General features: G+C 37.2%; 1 protein-coding gene across 1 annotated transcript in view; it reads right to left on the bottom strand.

Moving 5' to 3' along the window:
- Nucleotides 1-15,983, bottom strand: part of LOC137408574 (EKC/KEOPS complex subunit Lage3-like) — a 296,168-nt gene that overhangs the window by 208,499 nt on the left and 71,686 nt on the right. The window lies entirely within an intron of this gene.

The raw sequence follows: 15,983 nt of genomic DNA, 5'->3' as shown, positions 1-15,983 counted from the left end.
AACAAAAAATAATAGAAATAATAAATACAGCGATTGCAGGTTTACCAGTTATTTATGCCGAGTTATGCTGGCCAGCTGCATGACCAAAAATATATGTACCAAACTGAACTGGTTTTCAGAAGTACACTGAGTCTCTGCATTCCATAGCGAATTTACAAATTGTTACAGCTATCACTGTTACAGATTTGAACATAGAAATGGTACATCTTAATGACTGTCACAAATAAAGAGGTAACAGTTTTTCACAGTCATCTGTAATAACTTAGATCAATACAGTTTGGTCACAAGACACGATTCAAGAAAAACCGATTGTAATGGCTGGGTTAATGATGAAGGATTGTTCTTTTTTTGGTAAAGGGGTTCACTAAGACAGTTCATTTGGCATTTAAAAAAGTATCGCAATACTGTAGTTATAATTTGTCAAACAAATTTATTCATGCTAAAAACTTTAACAACAAAGTTATAGCATTAGCAATAATGTACACATGTAAAAACCAAACCAATGTTGAACATATTCCAGTGAAAAACAACCAATATTTCAGTCTAAGGTTTTTACTATGTTATCATTAGACTGCCTAATGTACTGCTATACTCCACTTACCAAAAATATATATAGTAACTAGTCACAATCCAATGATTGGTTTATTATTATTCTGCGATCTAATCCTCATAGCTCATTTTTAGACGAAGACGTTATCTAGTAGTGAGTCTAGTTTCCAGGTGTCAAAGTTGGCGAGACAAGCTTCAATAAGCCTTAACAATAATCGTTGAGGTCAATAACATTTTAATACAAACAGTAAGACTATTACATTTTCCAAATCATAGGCTATGCTGAGGTCTATTACAGAAAATATCGTAAAATTAATCAACACTTCTGATTACATAATGCACATATTAAAATTTTATTATCCCAACACTTTGTTACTATTTTCATTTAGTACTGGTAGTGGCATTTTAAGTAATTTAGTAGTTGTGCACATTGGTGGTTCAATGAAGAACATCTACATTTCAGATTATAGATATGATGTTTGGTTCTCCCACTTTTTATTATTTTGGTGTGCTTAATAATTCTTTTACCATTTTACGCAAGCATAAACGCTTAGAAATAATCAATCGATTATCATCTGACCGATAATTAATCAGATGATGACTTGCCTAATGTTGACCCGTGCCTATTATCTCTTTAAACTAATTGCAATTTTTTGCTTTGCAACTAAACAATAAAATAATTATTTTCGTTTTAAGAATAATTTAATCAAAAATCTATAGTAGTAGCCACATAAAACTCGACGTAGCACTGCTGCATTGTAATTTTGTCTATTGCATGCTATCTGCTGAAATTTTGAGCTATCTTAAATAGTTACACTCGTGTGATACAATTTTATCACATAGCATAAAGCACTGCATAAAATATTAAAAAAACTGTTATGTGCATCCTAAAGACCACTCTCAATGTTTAGGTTATAACGCAAGTTCTGAATCTCATGTGAAAATATTAGAAAAATAGAGTCACACGTACTCGCTAACATAACCCCCGATATAACATTTACAGCGCGTGCTATAAACCGATAATCACATAGAGCTTACACTATACGTAGAGTATCGCCCTATTATTTTTCCGCCGCATATTCTTTTAGCAGCCTTGGCTGTTGCTAAGATTAATTTTCTATACCCACACAGTATCTGTCAAACAAATATCAATATAGTTACCTGTTGTAGTAGTAGTTCAGTTGTTCTGGCATATCTGTAAATTATATAAAAATGGGACGGTGACTGGCTGTGATATTTCGATGTATCAGATGTTGGATGATTAATACGTTAGAATATTTATTAGGTAGGTGTAATTAAAGTAGTTCTTGCAAATGATGCCACACCCAACCGTCCAGATTATACGGGAGCTACCCTAAGTCTGACTAAGCTGGACCGAAGACTGGCCCTGACGAATTTGGACCGAACACAGGCCCGTAGAATCAGACCGAATACTGGCCTCGTAGGATCAGACCGAATACTGGCCTCGTAGGATCAGACCGAATACTGGCCTCGTAGGATCAGACCGAATACTGGCCTCGTAGGATCAGACCGAATACTGGCCTCGTAGGATCAACCGAACACTGGCCTCGTAGGATCAGACCGAATACTGGCCTCGTAGGATCAGACCGAATACTGGCCTCGTAGGATCAGACCGAATACTGGCCTCGTAGGATCCAACTATCATTAAATGTCTAGTTCCTATTAGTTGGCAGAACACTTGTCTGGCTGAGGTGGTGCACTAGCGTGGATGCAGCTGTGGTTCGCTGTCTAATACCACGTGCCTACGCACAGCGTTACAGACTCGCCAAATCTGTCTGTCGTCCCTCGAAGCCTTGTGTGGCTGCAGCTATGAAACGCAGTCTTAAGCCACGGCTTATGAGGAGAAGACAAAACAAATAAAGCTAGTGCTCCCTACTAGATAGTCTGCTATAAATCAATTAACAACACTTTAAGAAAGCGTCAAAGTTTATTCACAAATATCAGCACAAAGCACAACACGAGCAGAACGCCCTCACAACACGATTGTATGTCCTTATATACACACAAAAATGGCAAAAACTAAGATAATTGGTTAAAATAATATAGGTCAATTTCACTGACGGTAATTGGTTACACACATGGATAGGACAGCAAACGATAAGTTTCAATAAACATCCAGTCAAATCTTACCACAAAGGTTAGCGCAAAACAAACAAAACGAGTGTCTATTACCTCCGCTTTACAAGTCCTCTCTCTGATACGCCCGCTTATCACCCATAAATACCGTAAGCTAGTTCTAACGCACATCAGTCGCAATCATGGTGCTCTACTGCATAGAATGTTCCTTTAAAGCTAATAGCCTTCGTGATCTGAAGAAACACGAGCGCTTACATCGTCGGCGTGTGAGCTGCCCCACATGCAGCGCCGAATTTACATCGCTAGACCAAATGAAGGCTCATAAGCTACAGGAGCACTCGAGGACTGTAGCCTGTCAGACCGAGCAACCCTGCAGCCGGGGCCGATCTCCTCCGCGACGTCGCCCTCCTCACCAGAGACCTGAAACTCGGCGCCCTCGAAGACAGTCTCCTCCACGCCGACAGTCTCCTCCAAGACGCCCTCGAACGCACTCGCCTCCTCACAGGCGACCCCAATGGCGACCTGCAAAGCGCTCGAAGCCTGAGCCAAAGCCGGCAGTACCCTCTGTGGCTGTTCGGCAACTAGCTCCTCTTGAGCTCTTCGACTCGGACTATAGCCTATAGTTCCGAGCCGACTTTCCCCCAAAGGGCCCTTTTCAGGGCCACCACCTTGTTCAAGAGTGTTGTTCATCTGACTACGAGCGTTTACTTCATAATCACAGCCCAGGGCTGATACTCCCTCCTAAAAGGCCCATTAGGTTCGGCCCAAAATCACGTTTTAGGGAGGGTTTTCAGACCATGGGGCACTGTCAGTGAATTTGCTACTTAAGGGGGGGGGGGTTGGTTTCCACAGCCAAGCCAGTAAAAGGGCCCATGATCATTAAGGTTTTATTCAGTCAAAGTAATACCAAGAAATTGCACCGAAAATCCAGTCTTAATTTTAATGCAGATTGCTGTTGCTTGCTTGCTGACGGGAAAGGAAGGTAAAAGAGACAGTCGACACTGCATTATCTTAGCAACCCTTTAGCAATATACTCAGAATGGATGATAAACTTATTCAATTGTTATTCATTCTGTTTTCCTTTGTAAATGAAAATGATATTCTGATGGTTGATGCTTGGAATAAGTTTTATTAACCCTTTTGCAGGCATAGCGACATTTTGCCGTTTTGCGATTACTGACGTTAGTGGGCAGAGCGACTATTATGCCGCCACACGAACGGTTTTTATAAATAGATTTAAGGTTAGCTAATTGCCTTTTTTGTTTAATTTTTTTACCAATAGTAAATTAGAATATATTGGCCTCTGCTAGCAACAAAAAAATAATCCGTTCGCAGAAGAAAAAAACGATCGTTTTTGCAATACTAAACAAACGAAAAATCCGAAATAAAAACGTATTTAAATAAAATTGGGAATTTTGTTTGTAGCTTTTTTCTGCTTTATTAATGCATGAATCATATTGGATGTTTGGTGGGGCATGAAACCTGGGTGCCCTCTAGGGAACTCCCAGTGTTTAGGGGGTGTATTTCAAATTGGCCAACCAGGTGATTGGGGGTACAATATCCAAATTCAAATTGACCAACCAGGTGATTGGGGGTACAATATCCAAGTCTGGGCCTATCCAGGTGGGTGTTTCTTTCAGAGTATCAGCCCTGCGAATCACAGGTGTCCTTTAGCGGGGATATTGCCGAAGCCGAGACCGGGCCGTAGTCTACACACACACACACGCACGCACGCACACTCCCACTCACACACTCACGCTCGCGCACACTCGCACACACTAGCTCACAATCACTCACACGCACGCACTCTCACACGCACGCACTCTCACACGCACACACTCTCACACGCACACACACACACACACAAAGGTCGACGTAGTTCTGAGCAAAAACGAAAGTATCCATCCAAATATCTCACCAATCCGATGAGCAGCACACACAAAAACTAAACCAATCGACAGCACCACCCATCATGTCAAAATATTCTAAGTTTCAAGTCATGTCTTGCACAACTCACCTTATGGTTTGTCAAAACTTGTCCCAAAGTCCTTATTAATTTGAGACTGTCCAATATCCGTTTTAGAATTGGTCGCCGCTAGCCTAGCCTAACGTCTTGATTCAACATCTCAATAACTATCGGGGCATTGTTGAGTGCTCCCGATCTTTTTGAGTCCCTCTTAAGTTTTGTTTACAATAGTGTTAACCCGATTTTGATTGGTTCTTGCATGCTTAGGAAAGATTCAAAAAGATCAGGAGCACTCAGCAACGCCCCGATAGTTACTAAGATGTTAAATCAGGACGTTATGTTAGGCTAGCGGCAACCATTTCTAAAACGACATGATATTGGACAGTCTCAAATTAGTAGGGACTTTGGGACAATTTTTGACAAACCATAAGGTGAGTTGTGCAAGACATGACTTGAAACTTGGAATATTTTGACATGATGGGTGGCTCTGTCGATTGGTTTAGTTTTTGTGTGTGCTGCTCATCGGATTGGTGAGATATTTGAATGGATACTTTTGTTTTTGCTCAGAACTACGTGAACCTTTGTTGTTTTTTTGCGTGTGTAGACTACGGCCCGGTCTCGGCTTCGGCAATATCCCCGCTAAAGGACACCTGTGGGTGTAATGGAGCCAAAAGTAAGAGAAACGATTGTTTGCTGTATCCTCAGAACCTCAACTAAGTAACCTAAGTAAAATATTAGTCTGCAACAAATATTACAAACAAGAGCAAATAACTCCAATGCACTAAACAGTAAACACATTACCCTGGTATTACATTACATTGCCGGTGCAAAGGTATTTGTTTATCAAAAGACTGTAAGTTTAATCAAATATTACTTCTACACTCGGCGTCTATATTCTAACTGTTGCATTCTTGGAAACTATGTGTTGCCCAAGTCGTCTACAGACCAGTTGCCATAGTAAGATAAATGTTTATAAACAAGAACATATGACATCTCCCTTTTTCAAGTATAAAAGTGTATCCAATGAAAATGATAAACAAGTTACATTTATATACAAGTTGAATAAAAACGCAAGACAAATAACATATAAACAGGTTAGGCTAGAAACATGGATTGTTTAGCAAGTCACGTCAAAGTCTTTAAACTTTGACGGTAGTTTTCCATTAGACTGCCACTTGCCAGTAATGATAAGCGGATTTGTCATTTCTTCACCGCCAAGATGGTTGGCAGTCGACTCAACAAGTATGTCAATAACTGGCAAATAACATCTGATGTTGTTTTTGTTACATCAAGCTTAAGATGATATCTGTTTTGCGTCCAAGCGTATGTCAATTGTCCACCATATAAGAACGTGGAGTATCATGACCACCAACTACAATGCTCCTAGTCCATTCTGTGTCATCACCCGTTTGAACTCAGACTTTGAAACTAGGGCTAATGTCACTGAAAGGTCTTGTTCCATTGTCATAATATCTTTTCTGGACAGCCTGTTTTGCCAGTAGTTGAGGCTTTAGATCTGATAAAGCCGGGGTAAAAGTTTATGTTGTCACAGAAAGACTACTTCTAATGGCTCGGTTGAACAACATCTCAGTCGGATTGTGTGGGCAGCCACTGACTGGAGTTTCTCTATAGGCTAAAAAATGACTTGTAAACATTTTACGACTTGCTTCACACTTTTTCAAAAAATGTTTCATTGTTTGAATGTATCTCTCAGCCATCCCATTAGATCAGGCGTCTCTGGGATTACAATGTCCAAATTTGGTAACCCTAATCAACTGCAAATGCCTGCATTCTATGGCTGTTGAACGGCATGTTATCAGCCATAACTACAACAAGAATGCCATGAATAAAAAATATTGACTCCAAAGACAGCACAACATTATCAGCAGTCTTATGCTGTAACAGTCTAAACTCTGAAAAATGTAAATAATATTCCACTATTACGAGATAGCTTCAAGATTGTAACTCGAGAATGTCCATTGCAACTTTATACCAAGGAAAATCAGGTATCTCATGTGGCATAAATGGCTCTCATCTCTGTTTGTTTGCAAAACGAGCACAAGTTTTACACTGAGCTATCTCATTCTCTCAATATCACCAGAGAGCCCAGGCCAAAAAATGACTTAGCATGCTCTTGGTATTTCTGGATTCCCAAATGGCCCATGTGTGGATACGAGAATAGACTTTCTCTCAGCATGTAGCACTATAAGTTGTTCACCAACATACAGCAATTCATCTTGCTTATAGATTTCACCTCAAATGTTTCAGTATAGTTGCATGCAAATAGGAGCTGAGCTTCTGCTTGACTAACTAATGCCATGCTTGATATACAGCTTCCCGTAGTGCTTTTATTGTAGCATCTTCAGTGTAGGCAGCACTCAGACAATCATACGCCAAATTATCTATCTCAAGCGCGTGTCTCATCACTACTTCTTCATCCAACTCAGCTTGATCCTAAGTAATCTTCTGTAAACAAGCTCTTGAAAATGTGTCTGCAATATACAATTATTTGCCAGGCACATAAGCTAGAGTAGCTATGTCACATCGCTGGAGTCTTAGTAGTAAGAGTTGAAGCCGAGGAAACACATTATGAAGTGGTTTCTTGTAAATAAATGCAAGAGGTTTGTGATCAGTCTGTGTTTCAAATGGTTGACCATTCAAACAACTGCGAAATCTTTCACAGCCAAAAACTACAGGTAGTTTCTTATTTATATGGGGATAGTTACATTCTGTCTCAGTCAAAACCCGTAATGCATATGGGCCTTGCTTTTCATTTGGAGGAAGAACAACACCCAATCTTGACTTACAAGCATCAACTCGTAGTGTGGTATTTTTGCTTGTGTTAAAATGTTGTAACACATGTTCAGATGTCGGCAGTCTCTTCATCATGTTGAAACTTTCCTGTTGTTTCATGTTAAGGATCCACATCTTTTTTGAGCAGTTCTCTTAGTGATTATGTAAGTGCTGACATGTTTGGAATGTAAGATCTGAGGAAGTTTAATGTGCCTTTCAGTCTCTGGATGCCTGCCTTGTCTTTAGGTTTAGGCATTAACTCCATGGTTTCAACTTTAGCCGAATCTGGCTTAAAACCATCCTTTGATACTATCTGACCTAAAAATTTGACTTCCTTCATGTTCAGCTAAACTTTTTGTCTGTTGAATTTGACACCTGCTGTTCTTGCACACTCCAACAGCTCTTTCAGTTTCTTATATATTTGTCTTGTGTGCTTCCTCTCACAATCAGGTCATCAAAATACATGGACACTTTATATAAATGACCAAAAATTTGTTCCACCTTCTCTTCAAATACCTCTGCACTAAGGTGAAGACCAAAACGTAAGCGCTTAAAACGATATCATCCAAAGAGTGTGTTAAAAAGTCATAAAATTGCTATTTGCTATGCTCCATGTCATGCTTCATATCGAGGATGCTGTAGCGGTTCATTTCTGCAAGTTTTACTGCTAAATTTTATTGTAGAAATTCTGTGATGCTCTCTTTTAACAGTTATGTTGAAATTTTTTGGGTGTAGGCATATTCTGACAGAGCCATCTCATTGTTCTATCCATATCATGCTCCTCATCCAATCTGGTGGTTGGTATACTTTTGTAATGATCTCAACAGCTTCCATAGAATTGAGTTCTTCTTTGACACACTCCATCGGACTCAATAGTACATGTTGTGGAGCATGTATGCCAGGTTTAGCAGTCTTACCGACAGCTAGCTCTTGCGGGCCATCAATCTTACCAATTTCATCAAAAAGATCACTAAACTAATCTAGTATAGGCGCTGATCCGTGATGAACTCTTTGAATGAAACCCATCTTCTCAGAGGCTTTCAATTCTAAAACAGGTGGGAAGTTCTAATTAACTACCTACTGTGACAGTGGACAGTTTCCTGTGACTCTTATAGCTGACAGACAAGGTCATATCACCGACTGTTTTGATCTTACTTTGATTGTAATTATGAAGCTCGGTGTCTGCTGGTTTGACTTCTATATTCAGAGATTCAATCACATTTAGTGATATGACATTAGCTTTTGTCCCAGTATTTATCTCAAAGTTGACAGGAACTGACATTTCTAATGAAGCCATCAAAAGTTCCATCGCCTAGCATTTAGTATTAGGTCAGTTGATAGTATCAAAAGTCCCAATGAACAGACTATTGAGTCGCTTGCCAGCGGCATCCGAGTTCACTGCCATAACACTGGCGCTCTTGCATACTTTACCAAAGTGATTCGATTCACCACCTTATTACACTGTTTCCTATATGCTGAGCATTTATCTTACAGGGTGTGTGAATGAGCGGTACTTGCAGTCTTTTACCATCTCTTTTGACTTGCTGAATTGCGGTGATACCTTTTTAATAGTGCCAGGTTGCACTCCTATTGACAATTTGTCTCCATCTCCCATCATGGTCAGCGGTCTCTTGGTGATTTCTGCAGCGTAAATATCCTTCATAGCTTGAGTCAATGGTATGTCTCCATCTCATGACAGTCTTTCCTTTAACTTCAGATCACTCAAACAAAATGCGTCTTCGGACACTTAACAAATATGTCAATTGGCTCAGCTTCTCCTTGTGACAACGACTGAAACACAAAAGTCTCATGAAGAATGTTGCGACATGGATTGCAGTAAGCTTCAAATTTTTCAAAAATCAAAAGATTTTTTGCCGCAAAAAAATCTTTTGATTTTTGCTGCAAAATCAAACTGTAAGAATATATCATATGCTTCATCCCCAACCTGATTCATCCTAATGGCCACTTGATGCTTGCCATTACCAGCATTCTCATTATTAGTATCTGTTTCTTTCAGCACCAGATTTATGACAAACAAGTAATTTTGTAATCCTCTTTGTTATCTTCACAAGCTTTTTGATATGTTTTCTTCAAATGACAATTCTCCAGGAGCTTTCAAGCCATTCCATTATTACAATCAAATCGGTCCAATCCACTAATAAAGAATCAGTTGACACCAAAGTTGTTGACCGACAGACAATATACTAATCTATCCAAATCTTTCATCAGACAACAAACAGCTGAGTCGATGAGAAATATGTAGGTCCATTTAGCTGCCATCATGTCGAATAAGTATCAATGTAGTTACCTGTAGTAGTTCAGTTGTTCTGACATTATATTAATTGTTCATTAATTGTTTAACTGACATTAATTGTTCTCTAAATTATATGAAAATGGGAAAAAGACTGGCCAGCCAGATCAAAGGTATTCGTTAATCAAAAACTATGTAAGTTTAATCAAGCAGTACTTTTATAATTGGTGTTGACATTCTATTTGTTGCATTCTGGGAAACTTCACGCTGTTTTACAAATCGTCTGCAGACTGGTTGCCATGTTAACATAAACTTTTATAAATAAAAACATGACAGTTTCATGTTATAGGTGCTTGCTTGGTTGCTGGTACAAATAGCAAATTATTCTCGTATTTTAATAAATATTTCTTTAAAGGTGCTATTGCTACAAATTGTATTTTACTTGCTTTTTGAGTGATTTCAGTATCCACAGTTACATGAATATCAATCATCATACCAATTAATTTAAATTAGTTGGTTTTACAATGCGCAATACCATTAGAAGTGTAATAATTCTATGCAACAAGACTATCGTTTATCTAACATTAATGTTTTATTGCTGAATAGTCTCTACAAAGGCATCAGCTAGCAGTTTTATGTTAACTGAACAAAACATTTGTTCAGTTAAGATAAAAATATTCGTCCTCTTTAAGTCCAAAGTCATTCTGTCTAATTTTTTGCAAGATGAATTAGCGGTGACTTTAAATTAACGTTTCTATAATCAATATATAAAGCATTATATAATACATAATAAGAGCCTGGGTTTCTATGTCTGGCTGATCAAGAAATATGGACTTTTAAACTGGGATTCTCTCTGCAAAAAACTATGGCTTTATGATTGGTTTTGCACTTGGATGTCTGAAGCTCTTGAAAGTAAATCCTGCTATTACTTCATTCATATGGTATCAGACAGTCTTACTTGTTGCCATTGAATTATCCAGGTTTTTTTTAACTTTACCATTTCGTTACGGAGTCCTGCCTGTTATAACTAGTTCTAAAACATTCCTTTTGTTGCATGGCCATTAAGTGCATATTTACTAGCTTACATGATCACCACTACTGTACATGCTAGCTTTATTATGCATTACTAGTATATACCTCAGCAGATGTTCACTTCACCATTCAGTTCACCATTCAGCTCACCATTCATTTCACCATTGTCACTGGGTTCATGTAATACAAGCGCAATAAGAAACGTAACGCTGACAGTTATGTTATTAATATTATTATTATTCCAATGTTATTAAATGTCATAAAAAACCTCAATTTTTTATTAGATCTCCTTATGCTATACATATTGTTTCAGAGGTTTTCAGTTTGGTTGAAGAGTTGTACTTCTAAAACAAACTACATAAACTTCCTTAAAATATTACACTACATATTTAGCAAAACCTATAAGTCCTTTGCTTGGTTTAAAGAAATCACAGTTTCTATTCTAAATTATGGTTTTTTGTATTATGTTAGATTTTACCACTTGCGAGATGTTTCTCTGGGATATTTAAAATTCTGAAGGAGAAATGATTCCACTTTTTTCTGAGTCAGCCTAGCTATGGTATCTGGTATGGAGATACAATGCATTTGGTGTGCTTTTCTGTCTTACACTAAGAACAGATTAAGTTTGTTGACCACTTGTAGCCTCAATTTATATTGTTTTTAGTTAATAAATTCAATGAACACCAATTGATTTACAAATAATTCTGATAGAATAACAATAAATATAAACTGTTTTACACCTGAAAACTGCATGAACCTGCGTAGCATCACATGGTTGTAAAAAACGTTATTGGTTGCACGCAAGCAGATCAAATGCATAATAGCAAACACAAATAGGATTTCATTACTAGCTCAATGTAATTGTATATTTTTTGCAAATTTGAAGTTTCTTTTTATCGACAAAAACTCTTGAATCATATATTGCATGACTCCACCTAATTTCATTAAAATCACTCAACATTAAAGTCTATCATGCAAACTGACGTAACATCAATAAAAAGCTGCTTTAGATATACCAGAGTTGGAATTACCTGTTTTTTATGAAAAAAATCCCACATTGTGTTTTTGCTTAAAGTAAGAATTTGCTAATTTTACATCAGTAAGATTTAATTACTGTCTGTTATGCTTTGATATGATGGATGTAGAATCACTTTGGTTGTGTTAGCTTGGTTAAACAAATCTTACATGCAAATTATCATGCTAAATGTACAGTGAGAAATTCTGAGTTAGTCTCTTATGCAGGAACTCTTCGGCATGAAAAGTAATGGCTGAAAATCCAACAATTCCAAAAATATGAGCTATGAAAGTAGTTATAATCAACTAGTACGCCTGTCTTAACTGACATTCATCAGCATGTAAAAACTGATTCCATAAACAGCTTCTACTAGATACCAGGTGTCGAAATTGGTGTTACTTGATTATACATAACCACTGTGAGTTGTCTTCTCTGTATTGTTAATAGGTTTTTAGTAGGGTTTCAGCTGCTTTGCTTAATGAATATCTCTCTTCTATCATAATGATTTTATTTGAAAACCTATGGCTAATCTTGGCGTTGATGAGTCCTTTGGTTTAGGTATGGATACAGCTAGTTAAATATAAATCACTATTCATGAAGTAAACAGTTTTCATGGTACATCTATTGCACAAGTTAAAATATTCCTTTTACGTACCATATAATCCTACTGAACTCAAGTTAGTTAAGACTGACTAATAATACCACTTTGTGAACCAGATTCAGGATCTGTTGATCAGAGCACCATGTTACTTAGTACCATGTACTCTTAATGATAGTTGAGAGAACTGTTGGCTATTCAATAGGTTGCTCTTATCACTTAATTACAGAATATCAATAGTTTAAAAAAATATGAAGTGAAAATACCATGCTTATTTAGTAAAAAACATGCGGGCGTTTGGGAATCTACCACCTAACATTGCTTCAAAAACGCTTCTTAGTTATGTTCTTTCATTCACAGCTTACTTGCCATTATCAAAACATCTAAACAAGATTATTTCTACAAAAAGCAGGTTAAAAAAGGTCTTCTGTAACCTAAACCATCTTGATCTTAGCTTCACATGGATGACTCGTTGTTTATTGGATAATCGGCAAATCAAAAAGCATCTTGGTTTCTAGTCTGGCCTTCGGAAAGATTTCCTTGTTACTGTTTGACCTACATAGGATTTGTCACAGATTTGGACAACTGCCAATTTGTACAAGCAGATAGAGATACACAAAGATATATTATTGGCATCTAAAAGCGAGGAACTTGGTGATTCTCTTGATTTATCCTACCCAGATAAGAAACTGCGTCAAAAATCTGCACACTTGAAAATAATATTGCACCAGGTCGGAGACCATACTAGGTGATTATTGTGGTTAAATTAAATTTTTGCGCATGGTTTTGAGCATTTATCATGTGTTGCTAGATTTTCTCTGTGTAGAAAATCGTGGAGTGTTGTCATAGTTCACTACAGCGTCATTGATTGATAAATCAAAGTGATATTGCACTATGTCTTAGTAAAAAGATTTATCCATCCTTCTTGTTCAACCATTAGTATTAATGTGTGTCAAGGGAAGCTCAGTCTATGATTATATAGAGGTGCGGTTTGTAGTCTGAAAAGAACGGTAGTATTTATGTGTGTCAAGGGAGCTCAGTCTATGATTATATAGAGGTGCGGTTTGTAGTCTGAAAAGAACGGTAGTATTTATGTGTGTCAAGGGAGCTCAGTCTATGATTATATAGAGGTGCGGTTTGTAGTCTGAAAAGAACGGTAGTATTTATGTGTGTCAAGGGGAGCTCAGTCTATGATTTTTGGGCACTGAAGATGAGCTTGTACAAAAATTTAATGGACTTCATCAACAAGTATCGGTATATTTCTATCCTTTGCGATTGTTTTTGATGTTTGAGGTGATCTGACAGCCAGGATGTTTCACGATTAAAATCCACTAAACATGATTGTGGTTAAAACATTCAACGATAGCAACTAGAAACGATGTCACTACTTGCTATTGTTAGTAAAGGTTGCTATGGCTACTATCAGCTCAAGTTGCAGCGTTATGCCTCTCTATTCTGTCAGTCTCTTTGCAACTACATATGTCATAATCACACTTTCACTTGGTCTGAGGGCTTTAATGGCGATCAAGTTTTTTTGATTTTAATCTTGGAATATTCTGGCAGTTAGATCACTGCAGACATAAAAAACAATCACAAATAATAGAAAAGTACTGATACTTTCTGATAAAATCTAGTAAAATGTTGTGTAAGTTTTACTTTAAACAAACTAACCTTGAATTTAGTGCTGGAAACATCACTACTGGTGTATTTACATGCTGTGGGGGATATAGACACGCCCTCCCATGAAATCTGACATGGATGTGAGTCTGTCAAGGCTCAAGCATTCATGTACGATGCAATAAATTGAGCCAGTAGCATACGTACCGAGCCATCTGTCCTGTAATGCTCTGTCTATTTGTTAGTTGATTTTGAGTGTGTTGATAAAGCTATTTGTCATCTTATCATCGACTCATGCCAAGTTATTTAGGGTTATTTACACGATATTGTATTGTTTTACTTATAAGTCTCAATATCTTAGACAGTAGCAAGTCTCAGTGTCTTGCCTATAGTGGCTAGTAGTAGTGCATTTATGACAGTCCATAGAAATAATTTAGTTGTGTTGATTAATAAAATAATTTAATTTGCTGATTAAATAATTTCATTTTTAGTTAGTTTTGTTTATTACCTGTTTCGGATGTATATTTTATAATTTCGACTGACCTTAATATGAATACGTACTTCATTTCTAGTGGCATCCTCGGGTTGCAGAGGTTTTTGGTACATAACTTGTCACAGTCTGTAGATCAATGCGCTTTCGTATTCCCCATGTGTAGGGAGTATGCGTTATCAAACTCATATGCATATTTGCGAGCTGAACCATGTGTGTCTGATGGTCCAGTCACAACAGAAGATGTTGATCCTTTATAAACATTTATTTTATACAATATTCAATTATTGTATTTGATAACAATGCGATACGATATAACATCAACTATCATTTCTAAAAAATATTCATTTCGCTCACAATTAGTGATCTCAAACAAGGTATTGCATAACTTAGTGACGGATATTATAACCACTACATATAGATTCAAAGCTGTTAGGTTACAACCATTCAAGGGTTGGTATCGTTTCCAGGTAGTTTTTGACAGACGCACTTTCGAATCAGATAGACCTTTTTCGTAACCTGGTCTGTGATTCTTTTCCATTTACACAACTTGCTGAAATGGTTCTCCCAGTCACCAGAGGAGCTACAATAAATACCATCAAAATAAGATAATGGGTAATCTTTGTGTATAGTCACCAATCATCTGCTACTATTTTTAGCTAATATCTGTGCCAAATAATTTGAAATGTAAACAATAGATTCAGCTGCGCACGGATTCAAAAGCTATGGGCAAGTCCGTAAAATGATTTGGTGGGCAAGTTTTTAAATTATTATTATAAACAGTTTCTTTATAAATTCATTTACATAATGACAACAAAAACTCTTTATGAGCCTGCTAGCAAAGTAAGTGTTAAAATGTTTTACTTGTACTTACTATTTACCACATACACACTCTCGGGTCAGGATGAACTTTTCGATAGTCACGGAGCCCATGCATCCACTGCGTGGTTTTGTCTGAGGCTTGTGCGACCTTAAAAATATAAGAGAGATTTATCTAAGCAGCTGTGAGCCGACTGGTAACACTCTGTGTCAGTATTTTTGAGCTCTACATGAAAGCTGTCATCATGGCAAGTGCTTCTATTAGTTGACAAAACTAGACTTGCAAACTTTTAAAAATATCTACTAACAGTGTTTGCTTAAAAGATGCAACTGTTTTGAAGTTTTATCAAAGTTGAATATTTTTTTATTTGCTCTCAAGTCATTTCAAGTTATTTTCAAATTATCAATTCAAAATTCAATATTTTTAATGTCGCAAGTCAAAATTCAATTACAATAGTTGCGATGTAAAATTAATTACCTGTTGTAGTGGCATTTTCTTCCCGAATATCTCGGAGGTGCATGTTCTTGCACTTCAACTGGTAGATAGCCAACTGTCTGTCCTGGGTCTACCTCATCATCGCTGTCTAGTGGTCTATGTGCCATGTCTAATGTTCCTCTTATGCGTAATAAAGTGCGCGTATGAGCAGCTTGAAACTATCGAAGTTTTTGGTGCCATCATGAGGAAGGCTTCTTTTTATAGTATAGTTAAATGGGAATTTCAGTATTCCAAAATTTCAGAAAGTTCTCAAGAACGAA

This window comes from Watersipora subatra, chromosome 11, assembly GCF_963576615.1.
Source record: "Watersipora subatra chromosome 11, tzWatSuba1.1, whole genome shotgun sequence".
Taxonomy (NCBI): domain Eukaryota; kingdom Metazoa; phylum Bryozoa; class Gymnolaemata; order Cheilostomatida; family Watersiporidae; genus Watersipora; species Watersipora subatra.
This window is presented reverse-complemented; position numbering and strand designations above follow the sequence as displayed.